Source organism: Prunus avium, chromosome 2 (genome assembly GCF_965620075.1).
Source record: "Prunus avium chromosome 2, drPruAviu1.hap1.1, whole genome shotgun sequence".
Classification (NCBI taxonomy): domain Eukaryota; kingdom Viridiplantae; phylum Streptophyta; class Magnoliopsida; order Rosales; family Rosaceae; genus Prunus; species Prunus avium.
The window spans coordinates 3,772,666-3,798,299 of NC_142285.1; positions in this window are offsets into that span (position 1 = coordinate 3,772,666).

The window sequence follows — 25,634 nt, forward strand, 5'->3', positions numbered from 1 at the left end:
CGAGTTGCTTCCAGAAGGAAATACAATACCGGCCTCTTTGTATGAGGCAAAAAAGACTTTGTGTGCATTGGGGCTGAGTTATGAGAAAATCCACGCATGCCCCAATGATTGCATCTTGTATAGGAAAGAGTATGAAGATTCAACTAATTGTCCTACTTGTGGTATCTCAAGGTGGAAGGAAAGCAAAGATGGATTCTTGAAAGAGGGTGTGGCAGCGAAGGTGTTGTGGTATTTTCCTCCAATTCCAAGGTTTAAAAGGATGTTTCAATCACATGAGACAGCTAAGAATTTGACTTGGCATGCTGCTAGAAAATCAATTGACGGTCAGATGTCTCATCCGGCGGATTCCCCGTCTTGGAAACTTGTTGATGATAAATGGCCCGAGTTTGGTAATGAGCCGAGAAACTTGAGATTGGCTCTTTCATCTGATGGATTCAATCCCCACAGTTCTCTAAGTAGCAGATATAGTTGCTGGCCAGTTATCTTAGTTACATATAATCTCCCACCATGGCTGTGCATGAAATGAAAGTTCATGATGTTGACTTTATTGATTTCCGGTCCTAAACAACCCGGAAATGATATAGACGTCTACTTGGAGCCTTTGATTGATGATTTAAAATCTTTGTGGGATGGGATTAGAGTAATGTATGATGCACACATAGGAGAATATTTTACACTCAGAGCTGCATTACTGTGGACCATTAATGATTTTCCCGCCTATGGAAACTTATCTGGTTGTGTTGTTAAAGGATATAAAGCTTGTCCAATATGTGGCGATGATACACCTAGTCATAGGTTGAAAAATGGCCACAAAATTTGTTACATTGGGCATAGAAAATGGTTACCAATTAATCATCCATATAGAAGGCAACGTGCAGCTTTTAATGCGAAACCTGAATATGGCACGCCTTTGGAGCCATTAAGGGGAGAAGAAGTGCTGCATATGGTTGAAGATATTAATTACATATGGGGATCGAAAAAAGGGGGAGGTGGAGGTGAAAATGATGGTGACAGAATTTGTTGGAAGAAGAAGTCAAAATTCTTTGATCTTGAGTATTAGAAATACCTTCCAGTGAGGCATGTCCTCGATGTTATGCACATTGAGAAGAATGTTTGTGATAGTATCATTGGTACATTGCTGGAGATCCCTGGAAAAAATAAAGATGGGATTGCTGCTCGGTTAGATTTATTGAACATGGGGGTCAAAACTGATTTGCAACTCGAGTATGGAGAAAGAAGTACTCGTTTGCCTCCAGGGCCTTGGAATTTGTCAAGAGCAGAGAAGAGAGCGGTTTGCAATTCTTTCTATGGTATGAAGGTCCCTGAAGGTTATTCTTCAAATATAAAAAATCTTGTATCTTTACAAGATTCAAGACTTCTTGGCCTTAAATCACATGATTGTCATACCTTAATGCAACAATTGCTCCCTGTGGCAATTCGTTCTGTTTTGGAGAAGCCTGCAAGGTATGCAATAACTCGTTTGTGCTTCTTCTTCAATGCTATATGTGCAAAGATGGTTGATGTTTCCAAGCTAGATAAGTTGGAAGAAGATGTAGTAGTTACTTTGTGTTTGCTTGAAAAATACTTTCCACCTTCATTCTTCGATATCATGGTTCATCTAGTAGTACATCTTGTTAGAGAAGTTCGTCTATGTGGGCCAATTTATTTTAGATGGATGTATCCGTTCGAAAGATATATGAAAGTTCTAAAGGGGTATGTTCAGAACCGTACTCATCCCGAAGGTTGCATTGCGGAGCGTTATATAGCTGAAGAAGCTGTAGAATATTACACTGAACATTTATCTGATATTAGTACAATTGGAGTGCCATCAAGTCAGAAGATAGGAGTTTCAAAGCCATTATCAGGTTGCACAGTGAGCTTAGTTGATCGGGACCTGTTGAACCAAGCACATCTATATGTCTTGGAGAATACGGAGGAAGTTCTACCTTATATCGAGTATGAGTTTTATTCCTTAAGTTTCCATTTTAAATTATTCCTTATGTTTATCTTATATGTTTGGGACCGTAATGCTTGAATTTTTCGTGTCATGTAGGGAACATATGATCCACATCAAGGCCGCTTATCCAAAATTTAGAAAGAGAACAAAGTGGCTGCAAGATAAGCACAATAGCACTTTCATTCAATGGCTACACTTCAAGGTATATGTTATTCAATAACATATTGGACTTTTAATTTTCTTCTTTCTATGTTAGATTGAATTAAGATATGATTAATTTGCAGGTTCAAAGTGAACTTGATGAGGGAGGCAATCATGGGGTATCAGAAAATTTAAGGTGGCTAGCAGCTGGTCCAAACATGGCAGTGCCATTATATAGGAGCTATCTTATTAAAGGTGTTAAATTTAACATCAAGGCAGAAGATGATGTGCGGACAGTTCAAAATAGTGGAGTTTATTTACTTGCACATACCATGCAAGTTGCTAGTGCCAAGGATAAAAACCCAATTCTCTCAAATATGGGTTTTTATGGTGTCATTCAAGAAATTTGGGACCTTGACTACCAAAAGTTTACAATCCCAGTCTTTAGGTGCGATTGGATAGATAGTACTTCCGGCCTTGTAGTCGACGAACTTGGATTTACCCTTGTAGATTTGAGTAAAATTGGACATAGGAATGACCAATTTGTTTTGGCTTCTCAAGTCAAACAAGTATTTTTTGTTGACGACCCGATGCATCATGGTTGGTCGGTAGTGTTATCAGCGCCTAATAGAGAATATAATGATGATGTTATTGGTGATGATGTCTTAGGTGATGTGAGAATTGAGTGTGAGCCATTTACTAGAGGGATGCCAAATGTTGACACATTTGATGAACTAGTGGGTGAGTTTGGGAGTCAAAATATTCGAGATGGGTGTGAAGATATATGGATTGAATGATGCTCTTGTAATTTATGAAATTATTTATGCCCTAAACAGCACTACTGTATGACATTAATTTTGCAATAAATTGTAATGTGTTTTCTTCACTTTCATTATGCAGGTTTTGGACACAAAACAATCAGTACATAAAATACTGGTTCAGTATTATAAAACGACGGTCCTTATAAAACTGTGTAAAATAGACGTCTGTTGCCATAAAATTGTCAATCAAAAACGACGTTTTGGAGTATTCAACGACGGCATTGAATTAACCGACGTCTAAAAGCGAACTAAAAGTGAAAAAAGACGACGTTATTGTGAAACAGTTATTAACGATATCACGTCGGAGAAGGATAAAGAGCCGACATGTAATTACAAATAACATGACTTCAGTACAATAATACCAACGTCTAAAAGGACAGATATCGAACCTGAACGTTACAAAAGACGACGTCTTGGATGGATTAGACGACTATTATTTTACTAAAGACGACGTATAAATAGAGAAACACGGCTGTCTTTTACATGATCACGACGTTGTATATCACATACTACGTCGTTTATAGAAATAAATATGTCGTAAGTCATGAGCCTAACATATTTTCCACGTCGGTTATGTAAATATATAAGACGTAGTAAATATTAATAACGTCGTATTTTATTTATTTAAAGATGTAGTATATACATACACACGACTGCGTTTGTATAAAATAGGTCGTCTATTCTTCTAAATGAAAATTTTTTGGTTCATTTTTCAGTATACAGACGTCGGTTGCTTTTGTAAATGACGTTGTTTATTATAACAACGACGGTGATTTACCTTAACCGCTATTTCCACGTCAATATTAATGGAAAAAGTGAAGTAACAATACTATTTCACGACGGTTATATAAATATATTCGACGTCGTATGATTTAATAACGTCATATTTTATTTATTTAAAGATGTAGTGTTTTCTTTTACACGACGAATGTTGTATAAAATAAGTCGTCTATTCTTCTCCATGACAATTTTTTGGTTCATTTTTCAGTGTACAGACGTCGGTTTTTTTTTGTAAATGACGTTATTTGTTATAACAACGACGGTGATTTACCCTAACCGCTATTTCCACGTCAATATTAATGTAAAAAACGCAGTGGCATTACTATTGCACGACGGTTATATAAATACATTGGACGTCGTATGATTTAATAACGTCATATTTTATTTATTTAAAGACGTATTGTATTCTTTTACACGACGGAGGTTGTATAAAATAGGTCGTCTATTCTTCTCCAGGACAATTTTTTGGTTCATTTTTCAGTATACAGACGTCGGTTGTTTGGTTGTTAATGACGTTGTTTGTTATAACAACGACGGTGATTTCGCGTCGTGGTTTTACTTTGCAAAAGACGTCGATCGATTTTACGACGGTTTGAAAACCAAATTCACGACGGTGAATTCCCGTCGTCTTTTGCCTTTTTTGTAGTAGTGAAAACTCATCCTTAATGTTGTAATATCGTAATTTACAAAGAGAAGGACGTCTAGTACAATATTAAGGTAACTAGGGACATTAGGAAAGTAAATTAAGTCCTTATATGTGTAAACACAAACGTTTACTATATTAAGGTCTTGTTTTACTTGGTTTTGGACAGTTATGTTCCATATGATTGTAAAATGCATCCTTAATCTTGTAATATTGTAATTTACAAAGATAAAGACATGTAGTACAATATTAAGGTAAATGGGAACATTTGGAAGGTAAATTGGGTCCTTATACTTGTAAACTCGAATGTTTACAATACTAAGGTCTTGTATTACTCTTTTATGGATAGTTATGTTCCTGAAGATTGTAAAACCCATCCATAATCTTGTAATATCATAATTTACACGGATAAAGACATCTAGTACAATATTAAGGTAACTAGGGACCTTAGGAAAGTAAATTAGGTCATTATACTTGTAAACACAAATATTTACAATATTAAGGTATCGTATTACTCTATTTTGGACATTTATGTTCCATAAGATTGTAAAATCCATCCTTAACCATTGTTTACTAGAATAAGGACCCAATTTACATCCCTAATGTCCACTATTACCAATCCTTTGTAATATGGATCCATATTCATGTAAATATATGATTTACAACATTATGGATTTGGAGAACCCTAACGTTGTAATCCATGAGCAAAACCTTGTAAATTGTTACCAAAAACTTATAAGTTACGAGTTTAGGGATTCTTTTTACAATGTTTTGGTACCCTCGTATCCCAAAATTGTAAAATCAGCCCTTAATCTTGTAAGCCCTCATTTTACTAGAATAAGGACCCAAGTTACATCCTCATGGTCCGGAGTTATCAATTCCTTGTAATGTGGATCCATATCCTTGTAAATGAGTATTTACAACATTATGGATTAGGTGAACTCTAATGTTGTAATCATGGTTCAAAAATTTGTAAACTGCTACCCAAATCTTGTAACTTATAAGTTTTAGGATCCTCTTACAATGTTATGGTATTCTCATATCCAAACTACTGTAAATCACTATCCAATCATATGCCAATTGCCAAACAGGAAGGGCATAATTGCATGACCCTTATGCAATTGCATTTTCAAAAAGTGGAAACTTGATAACTTGTATAACCGGTAACCAATTTTTTAAAAAATCTGGGAGCATCATAAAGGACAAATGGTGCATGGGTGCACCTGGTGCACTGTAGAAGGTGCCGAAGAGAAAGAACCCTTCTCTCTTCCCAATACATCGCATCACGCATGCATTATACAACCACCCAACTTGTTTTATTAATATCAATTCTTTTTTAATGTGCAAGACACACAACCCCACGAATTAGAGCCCCACATGTAAATAAAATAATAAATATGTATATATATATATATATATATATATATATATATATATATATATATATTTAATATGGCTGGTTTGGTTTGGGCCGGTCCGGTTTTTAGGTGAACAAAACCAAAACTGGAACCGATCTCAACCAGTCCGATTTGGTTTTTTCAACGGTTGTTGACTTTTTTGGTCAACTCAGTTTTTTCCCGTTTTTTACGGCCTGGTTCGACTCGGTTGTTCTGTTTTGCGGTTTACATGCCCACCCCTATGTAAAACCCAATTTCAAACTTAAATGACTAGTAGGATATAAGAGATCATAATATTCCTATGTTTTTACATGTTGCCATCAGACTTCATATTTTATTTATAATTTATTCCAAATATCTCATTAACTGCCATAATTGTAATTAAAACTCTCTATTAATAGCATATCAATCACCCCATTTCTTTTGGTTGCCATTCCCTCTAACATATCGCCTCCTAAAATTGCAAACCAAAAAAAATGTAAATTACAAATCGAATAATGTACATATGAAAAATATAAATATAAATATATACGTATAAAAATATAGGTATATTATTTACCAAATTTTTTAAAAAAAACTAGGTCAGTTACTTTGTAATTGAAATTCAGTACATTTTTCATAAATTAAAAATAGGTACACAATAATTTATAATAAAAAATATGTAACATCCCGACCCAAAATAAAAGGAATAGTGAATTAATTAATTTCAAGAATTATGAATTTACAATTCCTTTTATTTTGGGTCGGGATGTTATAATATGTGGATTCGTTTTTAGTTTGAGATTGGTGAAATTGTGCTTTGTAAGTACCCTGTACTAATTGTCACATCCCAAGATCGGCTCTGCCGTAGCACGATATTGTCCGCTTTGGGCCCCTCTCTCTGCCCTCACGGTTTTGTTTCTGGGAACTCCGAAGTTAAGCAAGTTGAGGGTAGAGCAATCCCATGATGGGTGACCCACTAGGAAGTTGCTCGTGAGTTCCCAGAAACAAAACCGTGAGGGCAGAGAGGGGGGCCCAAAGCGGACATTATCGTGCTACGGCGGAGCCAATCCCGGGATGTGACAAAATAGGTACGTTGTATAATTGAAATTTATGCACATTTTTTCAATTGAAAATAGGTTCATTATACTAGGTAAATTATAGAAAATAGGTACGTTGTATAATTGAAAATATGTTCATTATACTAGGTAAATTGTTTTACTAGGTACATTATTAGAGAAGAAAAAAAAGGTACATTATTTGGAGAGAAAAAATAGGTTCATTTAAAAAAATTGTTTTCATAAAACAAACAATAAAAAGATGATCAAATTATTTTTCATAAAACAAGTAATAGGTGCTTTATTTAGAGAAAAAATAGGTTCATTTTAAAAAAAAATGTTTTTCAAAAAACAAACAATAAATAGATTATCAAATTCTTTTTCAACATAATTAGAACGTACACTATTATTCATCTATATATATATAAAACAAAAGGCAGAGAATTGTGAAACATTCAAAATACCAGAAAATACCCTTGGTTAATGCCAACATTAAGAATTGAAATTATTAATTAAATGTGGATAATATGATAAATTCACACTTTTTCATATTAAAAAGTTTTAAAATTAAAAGAAAAATTAGATAATGGATCCTCTTTTTATGGAACACAACTACCCATTATCTTTTTTAAGTCTAAAATAATTTTCTTTTTTTTAAAAAAAGCCTCTTGCAGGCGCGGAAGCGCGTGCGGAGAGGCTAGTAAAATTATAATAAAAAGATTACTAGTCATATAATTCATAAAAGGAAAACAACATAATTTTTTTATTTAATAAACCGAAACATTAATCACCTATAATACATTAATGTTGAATTTAATATTTAATTTCAAATAAGTTTCTAAATTAATTCATACATCCATTACAACCGTTTGGAGATCTTTCCAAGTTTAACGTGTGTCATTAGTTACATCTCTCCTCCCCCCCACCCGTCCAAATAACACATTAACTTTAACTTATAAATATGGGTAGTTTTGGAATCCAAAAAATACAATAAATCAGATTTTAAGTTATATTAGGTAATTTACTTAGTTGGATCCTAGTCATCGAGTATTATTTGAAAAAAATTGGATATTTTAAATAGAAAAATAAAGGGAAGGGTTGTAGGTGATTTAAAATGAATTTTATGGGTCTAAGCTCGGTTACTATAAAATCTTCCCAAAGAAAATTTAGTGGAACAAAATTTTGGAGTAGGAAAGAATGCCACACATACCAAAACAACACAAAGACAGAAGGGGTACATTAAGTTATAGAGCAATCAGCCCACACACAATCCATGATCCAAGGAGGATCGGCCTCCAGCCAAAACGCAAGGTTACGGTCTCGAAGACTAAATCTAGAAATTTGGTGGGCAACCTTATTTGTTTGGCGAGAGATATGTCTAACGGACACCTGAGGTAGAAAGAAGAGTTGTGTGCGAATTTCTTCCACTAGTCCACCCTCCGCAGCAAAACAAACGGCATTCAGAATTCACAAGGTTAACGGTAATAAGAGTGTCCGACCCAAGAATCAACGACACAAATGAAGCATCAGCCGCAACGGAAAAACTAGATTTCATAGCATAAAGCTCATTGGCCAACACATAGAGCATCTAGGCGCAGCCATAGCCACCGAACCAGCAAGGTCCCCATCAGAATCCTGAAGAAGGATACCAACTCCACGGGATCCATCGTTCAAATCCACTGCAATACCCAGTCGACGGTGGTTGGAACCGGACCACATTAGATGGCAAAGAAGCTTTCCTATGGCGATCCAAAATATCAGCTTTGTATTCGACATCATAGTTCTTTACCCGACAAAGAATCTCCTGTACTTGTAGAGCACCAACACTAAAAAACACATTAACTATACATATTATATTAAGTATTCTTTCTGTCTTTTTTTTTATTTGAGCATCTCCAATCATGCTATCTATTTTAGACTTTAGTTTTAATAAAGACTAGATAGTTATTTCTGATAAACAGAGCAATGAAGAACACACAAAGATCACTCTCATACAGCCTCTGTCTTCTAGAACAACAAATCAAGAGCACACAACAAAGAATAGAATTGAGCACAACAGACTTGTACCTGGAATAAGTTCTAGAAAGAAAGGAGGAAATAGCTAAGCTTCATCACTATTGTACACTTGTCAATATCTCCATCTTTCCTGTAACAAACTTAGTCTAGATATTTCCATTTCAAGTATATATATTTATATAGACAACTGTACAATCTCATAATAATTGAATATACAATTTCAATTCTTACAAACCCTAAATTTGTCCTCCTTACTCTTCTTTCATGGTATCACGAGCCTCCCACCTCACGGTTTTTTGATTATATGGCCTCACCTACTTCCTCTCCCTCTACTGCCGTTTCTCCTTCTCCCTCTTCCTTCTCTTGATCTTCCTCTACAATCTCATAATCATTGAATATACAATTTCAATTCTTACAAACCCTAAATTTGTCCTCCTTACTCTTCTTTCATGGTATCACGAGCCTCCCACCTCACGGTTTTTTGATTATATGGCCTCACCTACTTCCTCTCCCTCTACTGCCGTTTCTCCTTCTCCCTCTTCCTTCTCTTGATCTTCCTCTACCATTCCTCCAACTCACATTGCTACGCTCTTTCCCATTAAACTCACTTGCGACAACTATATCCTCTGGAAATCCCTTCTTATTCCTATTCTCCAGAACTCTTCTCTCTACGGTCTTCTCAATGGCTCTGACTCCTGCCCTCCACCCACTCTTCCCACAAACCAACCAAATCCAGATTATGAAGCGTGGACTATCAAGGATCATACCTGTAAGATTTGGCTTCATGCTGCCTTATCTGACTCTGTTCTTCCGTACACTGTGGGCTGCATCACCACCAAAGCTCTCTGGGATAATCTTGAGAAAGGATTTGCTGCCATCACTCGCTCCTACATTCTTCAACTCAAGGGCCAGCTTCAAGCTCTAAAAAAGGGATCTGATTCCATGATGAAGTATCTCGGATGCATCAAATCTCTTGTTAATGGCATCGCTGCTGCAGGTATCCCTCTCGACGACCTTGATCTTATAGCCCATATCCTTCGTGGCTTACCTCCTGCATATGATTCCTTTGGCACCTCCATCCGAGTTCGTGCGGAACCTATTGACCTAGATACTCTTCACGGCTTATTGGTTAGTGAAGAAATTGAAATCCTCAAAAGAGAAACCCTAGCCCCCAATGATTCCTCTTCCTCTTTTCAAGCCCTTTTACACCACTACACCCTCTAGGCCCACTTATTTTCATAGCAAACCCAAAGCGGACAATATCGTGCTACGGTGGAGCCAATCTCGGGATGTGACAATTTTCCCCCAACTCTTTCTAGTATGCTGACACCAGCACCACCAACCATATCACTCATGACCCCAACAACCTATCTCTCAAATCTTCCTATCCTAGCACTAACAAAGTGATTGTTGGCAGTGGTGAAGGTTTGGATATCACCCATACTTGCAGCTCTCTTGTATCTGCTTCTACTTCCAAATTTAAACTCCACAACATACCACATGTTCCACAAATTTCTCATAACTTTTGTCTGTTCATCGATTTGTTTCTGATAATAAGTGCATACTAATTTTTACTCCTTTTGAATGTCTTGTGAATGACATAGCAACGGGGAAGCTCCTATATCGTGGCCCTACTAATGGCCATCTCTACCCCATCAATCTTTCTCAAGTTCACCACGTTCCACCTACTGCTCTTCTCAGTACCAAAGCCTCTGCTTCCTTCTGGCACAAACGATTAGGCCACCCCTATGCTCAGACCCTCCAACATCTTCTCTCCACTCATTCTCTTCCTCTTCAAGGCTCATCCATCACCAACTGTGTCTGCGTTGATTGTCAATTAGGCAAAAGTCACAAGTTGTCCTTTAATAATTCACAGAGACATTTGGGGCCTTGCTCCTGTATCCTTTGTATCTGGCAATAGATATTATATCATCTTCATTGATGACTTCTCACATTTCACTTGGTTATTTCCTCTTCAATATAAATCTCAGGCACTCTTAACTTTTCAGCAATTTAAATTATTAGTTGAAAAACAATTTGACCTCAAAATTAAAGCACTTTGGTGCGACAACGGTGGTGAATACACTGGAATTCAATTATTACAATTTCTTACCAATCATGGAATTGTTCCACAGTTCACATGTCCACATACACCCGAAAAAAATGGCATGTCCGAACGTAAACACCGCCATATAATTGAGCTCACTCGAATCCTATTTGCGCAGTCATCTCTGCCCATCAAATACTGGGTTGAGGTTGCTCGAACATCTGTTTATCTCATTAATCGCTTACCATCTTCATCATTGCATAAACTGAGTCCCTTCTAGAAGTTATTTTACTGCAAGCCAGACTACGCCATTCTCAAAGTCTATGGATGTGCTTGCTTTCCATTGCTCCGTCCTTACTCTCCCAACAAGTTGGAATTCCGCAGTAAAGCCTGCGTCTTCCTTGGCTATGGTGTCAATCAAAAAGGGTATCATTGCCTTGATCTCGTCTTCGGCCGGGTTTATACCTCTCATCATGTGGTGTTTGATGAAAATATTTTTCCTTTTACACAGAGAGCCTCACTCTCACCCTCCCCATCCTTACCACCACAGCCCACCTACACACAAAACAACACACCCACTTATCTTCCATTCCCTCCTTTAACCAAGACTCTTCCATCTCATTCACCAATTCCCTATCCCCTAATTTCCTCACCCTCATCTTCATCTCATTCAAGTTCTCCTCATATTCCTTCCACATCTTCTACACAAGACTCACCCTTGCCACCACCAGCACTAGCACCTCCTCCTCCCCCACCTATTCCCACTTACCCAATGCAAACCTGCTCCAAATCAGGCATTACCAAACCTAGACTACCATTTTCTCATCGCTTTATTTGCTTCCTCTCCAACTCCATCATTCCCTACAACCTATAAACAAGCAACAAAAGATCCTCGCTGGCTTTAAGCAATGCATGATAAGCTCACTGCCTTACAACGGACTCACACATGGACACCAGTTCCTCCTCACTCTGCTCAAAATCTAGTTGGCTCCAAGTGGGTTTTTCGGATCAAACAACATGCGGATGGCTCCATTGAACAGTATAAGGCTTAGCTTGTTGCCAAGGGTTTCAATCAACTTGAAGGTATTGACTACACTAAGACCTTCAGTCCCGTTGCCAAACCCATAACCCTCCGTATCCTATTATCAATTGCAGTACAGAATGATTGGCATATTTCCCAACTTGATGTTACTAACGCCTTTCTACATGGCCATCTTACTAAGGAGGTATTCATGACACAACCACCTGGGTTCGAGGATCCGCAAAAGCCAAATTATATATGTAAATTACATCGTTCTCTCTATGGTCTTAAACAAGCCCCATGCGCTTGGTATGAAGAATTACACGATGATCTGATTTCCTTGGGTTTTCAAACATATGCTGTAGACACTTCTCTCTTCCTCAAGATCGATAGTTCTGCTACGTTCATTCTTGTTTATGTTGATGACATTGTCCTCACAAGCAACAACCCCTTTTATTGTACTCACTTGATCTCACAGCTTGGTTCTCAATTTGCAATCAAGGATTTAGGCGCTCTTCACTACTTTTCTCAGCCAGACAAAGTACACCATTGATCTTCTTTCCAAAATCGACATGCTTAACGCCAAACCATTTCCCTCTCCAGCAACCACAGTGAAATTGGCTTCAGAGTCTGGTGAACTTTTCTCCAATCCCACTTCCTACAAATCTATTGTTGGCAGTCTTCAATACTTAACTTGGACCCACCCTGATATCTCATATTCAGTCAACCAAGTATGCCAATTTCTCCATGCTCCTACCACAACTCACCTCACCGATGTGAAGCGAATTCTTCGATACCTCAAAGCTACTCCAGATTATGGTTTACCAATTCATAAAGGCAAGCCTCATCTCACTGCCTTCTGTGATGTGGATTGGGCTGGCGACCCTTGTAGGAATTTCAAAACATTTTTCCAAAGTTCATTTGAATATTAAACATGCATTTAATCAAATTAATCGCAGCGGAAGTCTAAGGTGGTTGTTTAAATTCAAAAACAAAACTTCTTCCAAGTATCTTAAGCCATGAACATTGATATGTTTTTCATAAATGAAAATTCAAGAGAAAGGATAAGATCTAATTACCCTTGAAGCAATTATATGAACCAATTTGTGTTTGGTCTTCTCTTAATGATTTCCTCTTTGTTGATCTCCTCTTTGATCTTTGCTCCTTAATCTTTCTCCTCCATGTGAGCCACAAAAGTATATGGCCTCTAAGTCTCCACACCAATGGAACCTTGAGATGAGAAGAAGTATCTTGAGATTACTTGGATGCTAGTGCAAGATTCTCAAGATTGGTTTCAATCTAAACCATTTTGAAAGATGAAAGTATTTCACTCTTGAAAACTCTCTTTTATCTCTCTTTGATCTCCCAAACCCCTTTGGTTGATGTTGGATTGTGTTTGTGTGTCAATTAGCTTATGGAAACAATTCCCATACACATTCACTTAAGCATTTTCGGCCAAACCCCATTGGGCTTCCAAAATTGGGCCTTATGACACTTAAACCATAATGTTTAGTTGTCTTAAGCCCTTGGGCTTGATACCCAACCATTTTGGCTTCCCTTTAACTATTACCGAGGCCCAAATATGTTTTTACACGTAGTAAATCATCCACATCAAATCAATCAAATTGATTTCCTTATTCTCATTTGTATTACTCAAAGTTAACCATTTAAGGTGTGCGATCCATTAGGTTCTAATTAGCAAGGCAGTGGGAAAATATTAGAACTCTTTCTAATCAACTGAAATTAAAACCCCTTTTTAATTTTTCCTTTATTTGGATCAATCACAATCAATCCAAGGACTTCCACAAGCCAAGAGTGACATCTAGCAATATATCAAGGCTACCCAAGCTAACCAGAATAGATGAAGAACCTATTCAGTTGGAATTGCAATGCAATACGGTCCTTCTCTTATACAATGTTTCAAATCATATTATTAGGGTACGGATTGATTATGTCAAACCCCTAATATGATTTATAACCTCATGTGATTCAAAAGAACATGATTAAGAACAACTTTCTAAATCAAACTCAAAATACTTTGGCCAAAGATTTACTGAATCACATCTTGAAACATTCTCCTTCTTTATCAAAAGTAGAGATTCCTTATTGTACATTCACATGCCCCTATGATGAATTAAGAGATCCCAACAACACTTAAGACAAATCTTTTACGGCTTGCCTTTGTGAGCTATCAAAGATCAATAACGCATCATAGGACAACCATGATGCCTCAGGTCTAAGGACTAATTTGCATTATTGCAACTATGAGTTCTCATTTGACATGTCGATAAATACTCCATATGAGAACTACGGTTGATCGCGTTCAGTGTACTCATTCACTAATGAGCACCCACATACTTGTATTAGTGTTAACTACACAAATGGTTTGAGACTAACCATCCTCCCAATTGAGCATACATAATATGTGCTAATCTTGACGGTTTATCAATGCCCATTTGATAACCTATGATTAGGAATATTTTGGGATACTACAGTTAGAGATTAAAGGTCTCATGAATCTAATCTTCTTTAGATTACTTTATCTCTTATTTAGCATACCCTGGACATTTGTTTCTTTACACGATGTAAAAGATAACAAATTAAGTTTGCCCTTTATGTATCATATACGAAATGTATTCTAAGGAGATTACATCAAATGTATTGGCTCTTAGGGCACATTTCTAACAACCCTAATGATCGTCGATCCACTACTGGGTCCTGCATATTCCTCGGTGCTAATCTCATCGCTTAGTCTGCTAAAAAGCAAACCACTGTGGCTCGCTCATCAACTGAAGCTGAATATCGTGCACTGGCCACAACAACTGCTGATGTCTTGTGGATCTGTTCTCTCTTAAAAGAACTCCATGTCTTCTTGAACCGTCCACCATTATTTCACTGCGACAACATCTCAGCCATTGCACTCGCTGCCAACCCCATTTTTCACGCTCGGACAAAGCACATTGAACTGGACTATCACTTTATCCGAAATTTAGTAACCTCCATAGCCATTGCCATTCAACATCTTCCTTCTCATTCACAAATAGTTGACATTTTTACAAAAGGCCTCCGTGCTGAACACTTCCTCACTCTTCGATCCAAGCTCATTACTCGTCACCCTCGTCTTCGCTTGAGGGGGGGAATGATAAACAAAGCAATGAAGAACACACAAAGATCACTCTCATACAGCCTTTGTCTTCTAGAACAACAAATCAAGAGCACATAACAAAGAATAGAATTGAGCACAGCAGACTTGTACATGGAATAAGTTCTACAAAGAAATGAGGAAACAACTAAGCTTCATCGCTACTGTACACTTGTCAATATCTCCATCTTTCCTGTAACAAACTTTAGTCTGTTGGAAAAATGGCTCACCTAAAATGATACAAAGGTTTTTGCGCTCAAAGGAGGTTTTTGAGTCTGCCCAAAAGCGACCGGTCGCTAGGAATTTGCGACCGGTCGTTTAGAAGCAGATTCGAAGTCTCGAGAGAAATCGACGAGCGACCGGTCGCCAGACCTTTGCGACCGATGGCAAGAAGCACGAGCGACCGGTCGCCTGACATTTGCGACCGGTCGCTTAGAAGCAGATTCAAAGTCTGGAGGGAAACTTCTGGCGACCGGTCGCCCATTCCTGACGACCGGTCGCTCCAGTCGTGCTGTGACGTTTCCTTACGTGTTTTCAACTGTGTTTTCGATGGCTATCGCTTTCCACATGATTTCAGAGGCTTAGTGGGTCACTTCTGAGTTAAATGAATGTTGACTACGTGCTGGATAAGTTGGGAGAGCACTCATGGCTAGTTGGTTATCTTATTTCAAAGAGATCTCCTCTCCATTTTCTGGTTTAATGGAGGTGGCTGAGTGGGATTGTATTACCTACCTAATCTGACCCTTAGTCTAAGTGGTGACTAAAAGGAAACAACGTGGAGGACAATCAGATATCCTATCTCTTGTCCATTGGCTTGTGTAGGTAATGGGGTGAAGTAAGATAACACAAGAGGAGAAAACAAGTTGTGTAATATGTAGTGGCAAAAGCTGGAAACTGGAGTGTAGAGTTTTTCAAGTGAGAGTTTCTGAAAAGCCAAGGGGAGAGCAAGAGAGTTCTCTAAGTGTATCAAGGTGTTGAGCAAGGGTGTGAGAGAAACAGATTGTGAGGGTAGTGTTCTAAGGGGGTTTCCTTTGTAAACCAAAGTTGTAACCTATCTTCATTAGTGAATTTCTCAAGGTGATCACCAAAGAGGATGTAGGCAAATTTGCTGAACCTCTATAAACACTTGTGTCATTTGTGCTTGGTCAATTTCTGTGTGTGTGTGTAAGACTCATCCATCATTGAGTTCTTTGTCTAAAGTCCATTAACAACAAGATCTTAAAAGGGCAGTGAGTTAGTCATTAATTCACAACAAGTGGTATCAGAGCTGTGTTTGGCAGCTGGAGCTAGTTCTTCTCTTGGAGTGCTAGTGTGTTGAAGATGGCAAGTGACATGGAAGCTGAGAGTGGCAGCAGTTCACAGCATATGAAGCAACCACAGGCAGCAAGCATGAAGGTGGAGTTAAAGCCTTTCACAGGGAAGGAGAACTTCACTCTTTGGCAACGAAGGATGAAGTCAGCTCTTACACAACAACAGCTCCATGTTGTGTTGGTTGGCAAGGAGAAGAAGCCAGCAAGCATGACGGATGATGAGTGGGGAGTTCTTGACGAGTTAGCCAGAGGAGCTATCGAAAACTATCTCTCCGATGAGGTGCTCATCAACGTGATAAAGGATACAGCGAAGCAAACATGGGAGAAGCTCGAAGAGATGTTTGCAGGGAAATCGTTGTCCAACAAACTCTTCCTCAAGGAAGAACTCCTGAATCTTAAGATGGAGGAGGGAGGAAATCTAATGGAACATCTAAGTAGTTTCAATAGATGTGTTGCTGACTTGCAGAGAATGGAAGTGAATTATAGTTCGGAGGATAAGGCTCTTATATTGTTGACATCCTTACCTTCGTCCTATAAACACTTTCGAACCACTCTTATGTTCGGAAAGGTTACTCTTGATTTTGAGCCTGTGGTGCAAGACATCATGACACACCATAGGATGACTCAACGTTCGGGAGAAAACTCTCAAGGCGAAGGTCTAGTTGCAAAGACCGCAGAGAGAGGCCGTTCAAAGAAGCGTGAAGGCAAGAAAGGCAATAGAGGAAGGTCCAAATCCAAGGCGAAAGATGGTTGTTTCGAGTGTGGGTCAAAGGAGCATTGGAAAAAGAATTGCCCCATATGGAAGGAGAAGAAGAACAAAGGGAAGAATGCAGCTAACACAGCTGAGGATGTCACAGAAAGTGATGGTGAGCATTTGTGTGTTAATAGCAATGTTAAAACAAATGCATTGGCTAATTCTTCAAGGTGTTCCTCTTCCGATTGGATTTTGAATTCCGGGTGCTCATATCATATGTGCTCAAACAAGGAGTGGTTTGACTCGTATGAGAAAGAAGATAGCAGTGAAGTGATGATGGGGGATGGCTCAATGTGTATAGTCAAAGGAACCGGTACAATCAAGGTGAAGATGCATGATGGGGCTGTTAGGACGCTTGGAATGGTAAGGCACATTCCAAAGTTGCGTAAGAATCTCATTTCCCTTGGAACTCTTGATAAGAATGGTTATTCATTCAAAGCAAATGGAGGGAAACTCATAGTCTCAAAAGTTTCACTTGTGATTATGAAGGGAGAGATACAACCTAACTGTCTATATAAGTTGTGTGGTACAACAATCATAGGTGGAGCAGCTGTATCTACAAGCAAGGACTCGGAAGATGAAACTCAGCTTTGGCATTTGAGGCTAGGGCACATGAGTGAGAGGGGCATGCAGGAACTACACAACAGAAAATTGTTGAAAGGTGTTCAAAGTTGCAAGCTTGAGTTCTGCAGATTTTGTACCATGGGAAAGCAATCAAAAATAGCTTTCAAGCAGCGAAACAAAGAGGAAGAAAGCACGGGTGTGCTAGATTATATTCACACGGATATATGGGGGCCATCACCGGTTAAATCGAAGGGTGGAGCTCGCTATTTCGTGACTTTCTTGGATGATTTTTCCAGGAAGGTTTGGGTCTACTTCATGAAGGAGAAATCTGAGGTCTTCACCAAATTCAAAGAGTGGAAGGCGGAAGTAGAGAACCTAACCGGAAGAAAGATCAAGATCCTAAAGAGTGACAATGGTGGTGAATATAAGGACAGCAAGTTCCTTGAGTTTTGCAAATGTGAAGGCATTAAGAGGCACTTTACCGTGAAGAAGACACCCCAACAAAATGGAGCTGCGGAGAGGATGAACCGAACTCTCATGGAGCGTGAGAGATGTATGAGAATTCATGCAAGGTTGCCCGAATCTTTTTGGGCAGAAACGGTTAACCACGCTGCCTATTTGGTTAACCGATCGCCTTCAAGAAATCTTGAGTTCAAGTGTGCAGAGGAGGTATGGTCTAATAAGTCAATTGATTATTCGAATCTTAAGGTGTTTGGGTGTAGTGCATATTCACTTATTCCTAGTGATGAAAGATCCAAGTTGAAGCCAAAGTCTCTTGAATGCATTTTCATTGGATTTGAGAGTGGTGTGAAGGGCTACAAGCTATGGGATCCAGTGAACCACAAGAAGATACTCAGCAGAAATGTTGTGTTTGATGAGAAGACCATACCTATGAACAAAGTCAAGAATTCAGAGGCAAAGGAGGATGTTGTTGAGAAAGAAACAACCATTGAAGTTCCACTCAAGAAGGTGTCAAGAAAGACTTCACGGAAACAGCCAACTGAAGACGTTCAGGAGGAGGTGGAGTCTGACATTGAAGAGGAAGAAGCTGGGCAGCTTCAACAACACACTCAAGAAGGAGAAGAGGCTCAAGAACAGGTGGAGCCATAATCTATAGCTCGGTCCAGGCCCAAGAGAACCATCAAACCACCTCAAAGGTTTGGATGGGAAAAGGATGCAGTTCACTATGCCCTAAATGCTAGTGAAGAAGAACCAACCACGTTCCAAGAAGCTGTTGAGAACAAGGAACGGGAAAGTTGGATGGAAGCTATGATGCAAGAGATGGAATCTCTACACCAAAACTCAGTTTGGGAGTTAGTTCCTAAACCCAAAGGTCGCAAGGTTATTGGCTGCAAATGGGTGTTTAGGAAGAAAGAAGAATTGCATGAGAAGGGTGCCACCTTATTCAAAGCTCGGTTGGTGGCAAAAGGATTCTTGCAAAAGGAGGGAGTTGATTATGATGAAATCTTCTCTCCGGTGGTGAAACATACTTCTATACGACTACTACTCTCCATAGTAGCACAAGAGGACATGGAGGTGGAGCAAATGGATGTGAAGACTGCTTTCCTTCATGGTGAATTGGAGGAAGACATCTACATGAGCCAACCTCAAGGGTTCATTGAAGCAGGGAAGGAAAATCTGGTTTGCAGGTTGAAGAAGTCTTTGTATGGGCTGAAACAATCTCCAAGGCAGTGGAACAAGTGCTTCGATTCTTACATAATGAAGATTGGGTATAGAAGATGTGAATCTGATTGTTGTGTTTACTCTCATGCATTCAAGGATGGTAACTTCATCCTTTTGCTTCTTTATGTTGATGACATGCTAATTGCATGTAAGGACATGTCAAAAATCCAGAATTTGAAGACATTGCTTGGAAGGGAGTTTGACATGAAGGATCTTGGTGCTGCACAAAAGATCCTAGGAATGGAGATAAGGAGAGACAGAAAGGAAGGCAAGTTGTGGCTGTCACAAAGCAAGTACATTTCCAAGGTACTTGAAAGGTTTAATATGATGGATTGCAAACCGGTGTCTACTCCTTTGGCGGAGCATTTTAAGTTAAGTGTGAAGGAATGTCCTTCTACGGATGTGGAGAAGGAGGAAATGAGTAAAGTTCCATATGCAAGCTTGGTAGGGTGTCTCATGTATGCAATGGTTTGCACACGCCCCGACTTAGCCCAAGCCGTAAGTGTGGTGTCAAGGTATATGGCGAATCCTGGAAAGCAACATTGGACAGCAGCAAAATGGATTCTCAGGTACTTGAAGGGCACCAAAAGGCTTGGGATATTGTTTGAAAGACAACAAGGAAAGGCATGTGTGTCGGGGTATGTAGATTCTGATTATGCAGGAGATTTAGACAAGAGGAGATCCACCACAGGATATGTCTTCACTTGTGGTGGAGGACCGATTAGTTGGAGAGCAGTGTTACAATCGGTTAGTGCCTTGTCTACTACGGAAGCAGAGTATATGGCTTTAACGGAAGCTTCAAAAGAAGCGGTATGGCTGAAGAGATTGGCAAAGGAATTCGGGATAGCTCAAGACTTGGTGGTGATTCTAAGTGACAGTCAAAGTGCTATTTGCTTAGTGAAGAATCAAGTGTTCCATGGGAGGTCCAAACACATTGATGTGAGATACCACCGGATAAGGGATTGGGTGAATGATGGAGACATCACAATAATGAAGGTTCATACAAATGAGAACGCTTCAGATTGCCTAACAAAGCCAATCACAGCAGCAAAGTTCAAGCATTGTTTGAGCTTGCTCAATCTTGTTACATGCTAAAGATTGAGGTGGAGTTCTTGAGAGTTATCAGGACGATTCTCAAGACATTACAGATGTCCTGGAAGGCAATGATGTCCACAAGGAGTATTAGGCTCGCCATGGTGGAGATTGTTGGAAAAATGGCTCACCTAAAATGATACAAAGGTTTTTGCGCTCAAAGGAGGTTTTGGAGTCTGCCCAAAAGCGACCGGTCGCTAGGAATTTGCGACCGGTCGTTTAGAAGCAGATTCGAAGTCTCGAGAGAAATCGACGAGCGACCGGTCGCCAGACCTTTGCGACCGGTCGCAGGAAGCACGAGCGACCGGTCGCCTGACATTTGCGACCGGTCGCTTAGAAGCAGATTCAAAGTCTGGAGGGAAACTTCTGGCGACCGGTCGCCCATTCCTGACGACCGGTCGCTCCAGTCGTGCTGTGACCTTTCCTTACGTGTTTTCAACTGTGTTTTCGATGGCTATCGCTTTCCACATGATTTCAGAGGCTTAGTGGGTCACTTCTGAGTTAAATGAATGTTGACTACGTGCTGGATAAGTTGGGAGAGCACTCATGGCTAGTTGGTTATCTTATTTCAAAGAGATCTCCTCTCCATTTTCTGGTTTAATGGAGGTGGCTGAGTGGGATTGTATTACCTACCTAATCTGACCCTTAGTCTAAGTGGTGACTAAAAGGAAACAACGTGGAGGACAATCAGATATCCTATCTCTTGTCCATTGGCTTGTGTAGGTAATGGGGTGAAGTAAGATAACACAAGAGGAGAAAACAAGTTGTGTAATATGTAGTGGCAAAAGCTGGAAACTGGAGTGCAGAGTTTTTCAAGTGAGAGTTTCAGAAAAGCCAAGGGAGAGAGCAAGAGAGTTCTTTAAGTGTATCAAGGTGTTGAGCAAGGGTGTGAGAGAAACAGATTGTGAGGGTAGTGTTCTAAGGGGGTTTCCTTTATAAACCAAAGTTGTAACCTATCTTCATTAGTGAATTTCTCAAGGTGATCACCAAAGAGGATGTAGGCAAATTTGCTGAACCTCTATAAACACTTGTGTCATTTGTGCTTGGTCAATTTCTGTGTGTGTGTGTAAGACTCATCCATCATTGAGTTCTTTGTCTAAAGTCCATCAACAACAAGATCTTAAAAGGGCAGTGAGTTAGTCATTAATTCACAACATAGTCTAGATATTTCCATTTAAAGTGTATATATATATATATATAGACAACTGTACAATCTCATAATCATTGAATATACAATTTCAATTCTTACAAACCCTAAATTTCTCCTCCTTCTTACTCTTCTTGAGCTCTTCATAAAATTTAGTTTTAATAAAGACTAGATAGTTATTTCAGAGCTTTTCATAAAATTTATATGTAGGGAGTTATAATGAGTAGGCCTATTTAAATGAGCTCTTAGGAGTTAAGAACGTCTCCAATGGGCTCCTTAAATGAGATAGTAGGCCCTCTAGGAGCTCGTACACATGAGAAGAGAGAAAGAGATTCATAATGATTCCTTATTACTAATGATTAGTATTTGGGGGTTTCACTAAAACACCCAATTCTAGACATGTATTTATAAAAAAACCCACACACTATTTAAACATAGAAACACACCCAAAATCCATCATTACACACACTCAAAACCCATTTATAAACACACCCAAAAAATATACAATTGTTGATTTTGGGGTTGATTTTGGGTGTGTTTCTATGTTTAAATAGTGTGTGGATTTTTTTATAAATACATGCCTATGATTGGGTTTATTTATAATAATCTATTAGTATTTTAGCATTTTTTAAAGCCATTCTAACATGATAGTTTATCCAAAAACCCTGAGGGCTCGTTTGGTACACCGTATTAGACTCTGGATAGGAGTAAATAGTCCATGTCAGGTGTTTGGTGTCAACTTGTATTATTTAATTAACTAACTATTTTATACGGGTTGGGCTTTTAATACTCTACTTACCTGACTAACTAATGCAACTCACACACCAAGGTTTAGATAATACAAGCTTAATTATACAGTTAGGGAAAAAGAACACACACGTTCATGTGAAAAATCTGATGATGCTATTTTCATATTCTTCTCCCTAGGGTTCTTCTCTACTATCTTCTCCAAGGTTATTCTCTTCACTCTTCTCCAGGTATCCATCTCTCTCTCTCTCTCTCTCTCTCTCTCTCTCTCTCTCCTTCTTCTTTCTTCATCTTCTTTTTCTTTATATATTTCCTCTTTTATTAAATTTTTGTGGAAATTAGGTTATGAGTTTTTCCATTTTGACTTTTTTTCTTGTTGTATTGGAACAATACATGTGGCTGTGTATCCAACTCAATAATCAAATAATCAAATTATCATCATGTGGCTGTGTATCCAACTCAATACATGCTGCTGAGTTTTTCTTGCGTTTTTTTCTTTATATATTTCATCTTCTCCAGGTATCCAACTCAATAATCAAATTATCATCCCAAGTCAGCAATTATAACAATACATGTGGCTATGTTTTTCTTGCTGTATTTTTTCTACTTTTGGTGCTTTGTTGGTTTATTTTCTGGTTATTTCTGTGTTACTATTATTGGCTGTTGATTGTTTTCTTGCCTGATTTTGTTGGGCTTCAATATATTCTCTTTTTTTCTTAATTATATATATATATATATATATGCAAATTATATTGTCTATATTGTCTATATTTCCACTTAAATTATCAAAGAATTTTTTGTAAAAAATAGTATGATCCGATGTTATCCGGAACATCACCAAAACACAGTATAAGTTAGTTAGACTATTTATCCGGAATAGCACCAAAACGCCTTATAATATTATGGATAAATAGTCAGTACTCTCTGGAACAAATTAATACTATCCAACATAAATTAGTCAGTATAATCTGACATACCAAACGAACCCTTAGGGGCTATTTGTTACACAGGTGTTCGCACCACTTTGCAAAACCCAAGGGAGATGTCGTATAGCAGTGTAGCTCGGAAGTCCGAGTGTCGTATCCACAGAGAGCAGTGTAAAGAAAATAACAGAGATGAAAAAGAACAATTATGATTGAGAGGTAGATTTACGCAAGATTTGATTGAGAGAAAATTTAATTGATTAAAACACTAAGGCATTGGGGTTCCACTTTTAACATAAGCATGCTGTTGTGAATTAATGACTAACTCACTGCCCTTTTAAGATCTTGTTGTTGATGGACTTTAGACAAAGAACTCAATGATGGATGAGTCTTACACACACACACACAGAAATTAACCAAGCACAAATGACACAAGTGTTTATAGAGGTTCAGCAAATTGCCTACATCCTCTTTGGTGATCACGTTGAGAAATTTCACTAATGAAGATAGGTTACAACTTTGGTTTACAAAGGAAACCCCCTTAGAACACTACCCTCACAATCAGTTTCTCTCACACCCTTGCTCAACACCTTGATACACTTTGAGAACGCTCTTGCTCTCTCTCTTGGCTTTTCTGAAACTCTCACAGAAACTTACAATTGTTTCCAGCTTTTGCCACTACATATGTTCAACATGCTTTCTCCCTTGTGTTATCTTACTTCATCCCATTACCTACACAAGCCAATGGACAAGAGATAGGATATCTGATTGTCCTCCACGTTCTTTCCTTTTAGTCACCACTTGGACTAAGGGTCAGATCAGGTAGGTAATACAATCTCACTCAGCCACCTCCATTAAACCAGAAAATGGAGAGGAGATTATTCAAAATAAGATAACCAATTAGCCATGAGTGCTCTCCCAACTATCCAGCAAGTAGTCAACCCTCATTTACCTCAGAAGTGACCCATTAAGCACCTGCAAACTTGTGGAAAGCGATACCCTTGAAAAGACAGTTGAAAATACGTAAGCAAAACATCACAGCACGACTGGAGCGACCGGTCGTCAGGAATGGGCATAGTGAACTGCATCCTTTTCCCATCCAAACCTTTGAGGTGGTTTGATGGTTCTCTTGGGCCTGGACCGAGCTATAGATGATGGCTCCACCTGTTCTTGAGCCTCTTCTTCTGCTTGAGTGTGTTGTTGAAGCTGCCCAGCTTCTTCCTCTTCAATGTCAGACTCCACCTCCTCCTGAACGTCTTCAGTTGGCTGTTTCCGTGAAGTCTTTCTTGACACCTTCTTGAGTGGAACTTCAATGGTTGTTTCTTTCTCAACAACATCCTCCTTTGCCTCTGAATTCTTGACTTTGTTCATAGGTATGGTCTTCTCATCAAACACAACATTTCTGCTGAGTATCTTCTTGTGGTTCACTGGATCCCACAACTTGTAGCCCTTCACACCACTCTCAAAACCGATGAAAATACATTCAAGAGACTTTGGTTTCAACTTGGATCTTTCATCACTAGGAATAAGTGCATATGCACTGCACCCAAACACCTTAAGATTCGAATAATCGATTGACTTATTAGACCATACCTCCTCTGCACACTTGAACTCAAGATTTCTTGAAGGCGATCGGTTAACCAAATAGGCAGCGTGGTTAACCGTTTCTGCCCAAAAAGATTCGGGCAACCCTGCATGAATTCTCATACATCTCTCACGCTCCATGAGAGTTCGGTTCATCCTCTCCGCAGCTCCATTTTGTTGGGGTGTCTTCTTCACGGTAAAGTGCCTTTTAATGCCTTCACTTTTGCAAAACTCAAGGAACTTGCTGTCCTTATATTCACCACCATTGTCACTCTTTAGGATCTTGATCTCTCTTCCGGTTAGGTTCTCTACTTCCGCCTTCCACTCTTTGAATTTGGTGAAGACCTCAGATTTCTCCTTCATGAAGTAGACCCAAACCTTTCTTGAAAAATCATCCAAGAAAGTCACGAAATAGCGAGCTCCACCCTTCGATTTAACCGGTGATGGCCCCCATACATCCGTGTGAATATAATCTAGCACACCCGTGCTTTCTTCCTCTTTGTTTCGCTGCTTGAAAGCTATTTTTGATTGCTTTCCCATGGTACAAAATCTGCAGAACTCAAGCTTGCAACTTTGAACACCTTTCAACAATTTTCTGTTGTGTAGTTCCTGCATGCCCCTCTCACTCATGTGCCCTAGCCTCAAATGCCAAAGCTGAGTTTCATCTTCCGAGTCCTTGCTTGTAGATACAGCTGCTCCACCTATGATTGTTGTACCACACAACCTATATAGACAGTTTGGTTGTATCTCTCCCTTCATAATCACAAGTGAACCTTTTGAGACTATGAGTTTCCCTCCATTTGCTTTGAATGAATAACCATTCTTATC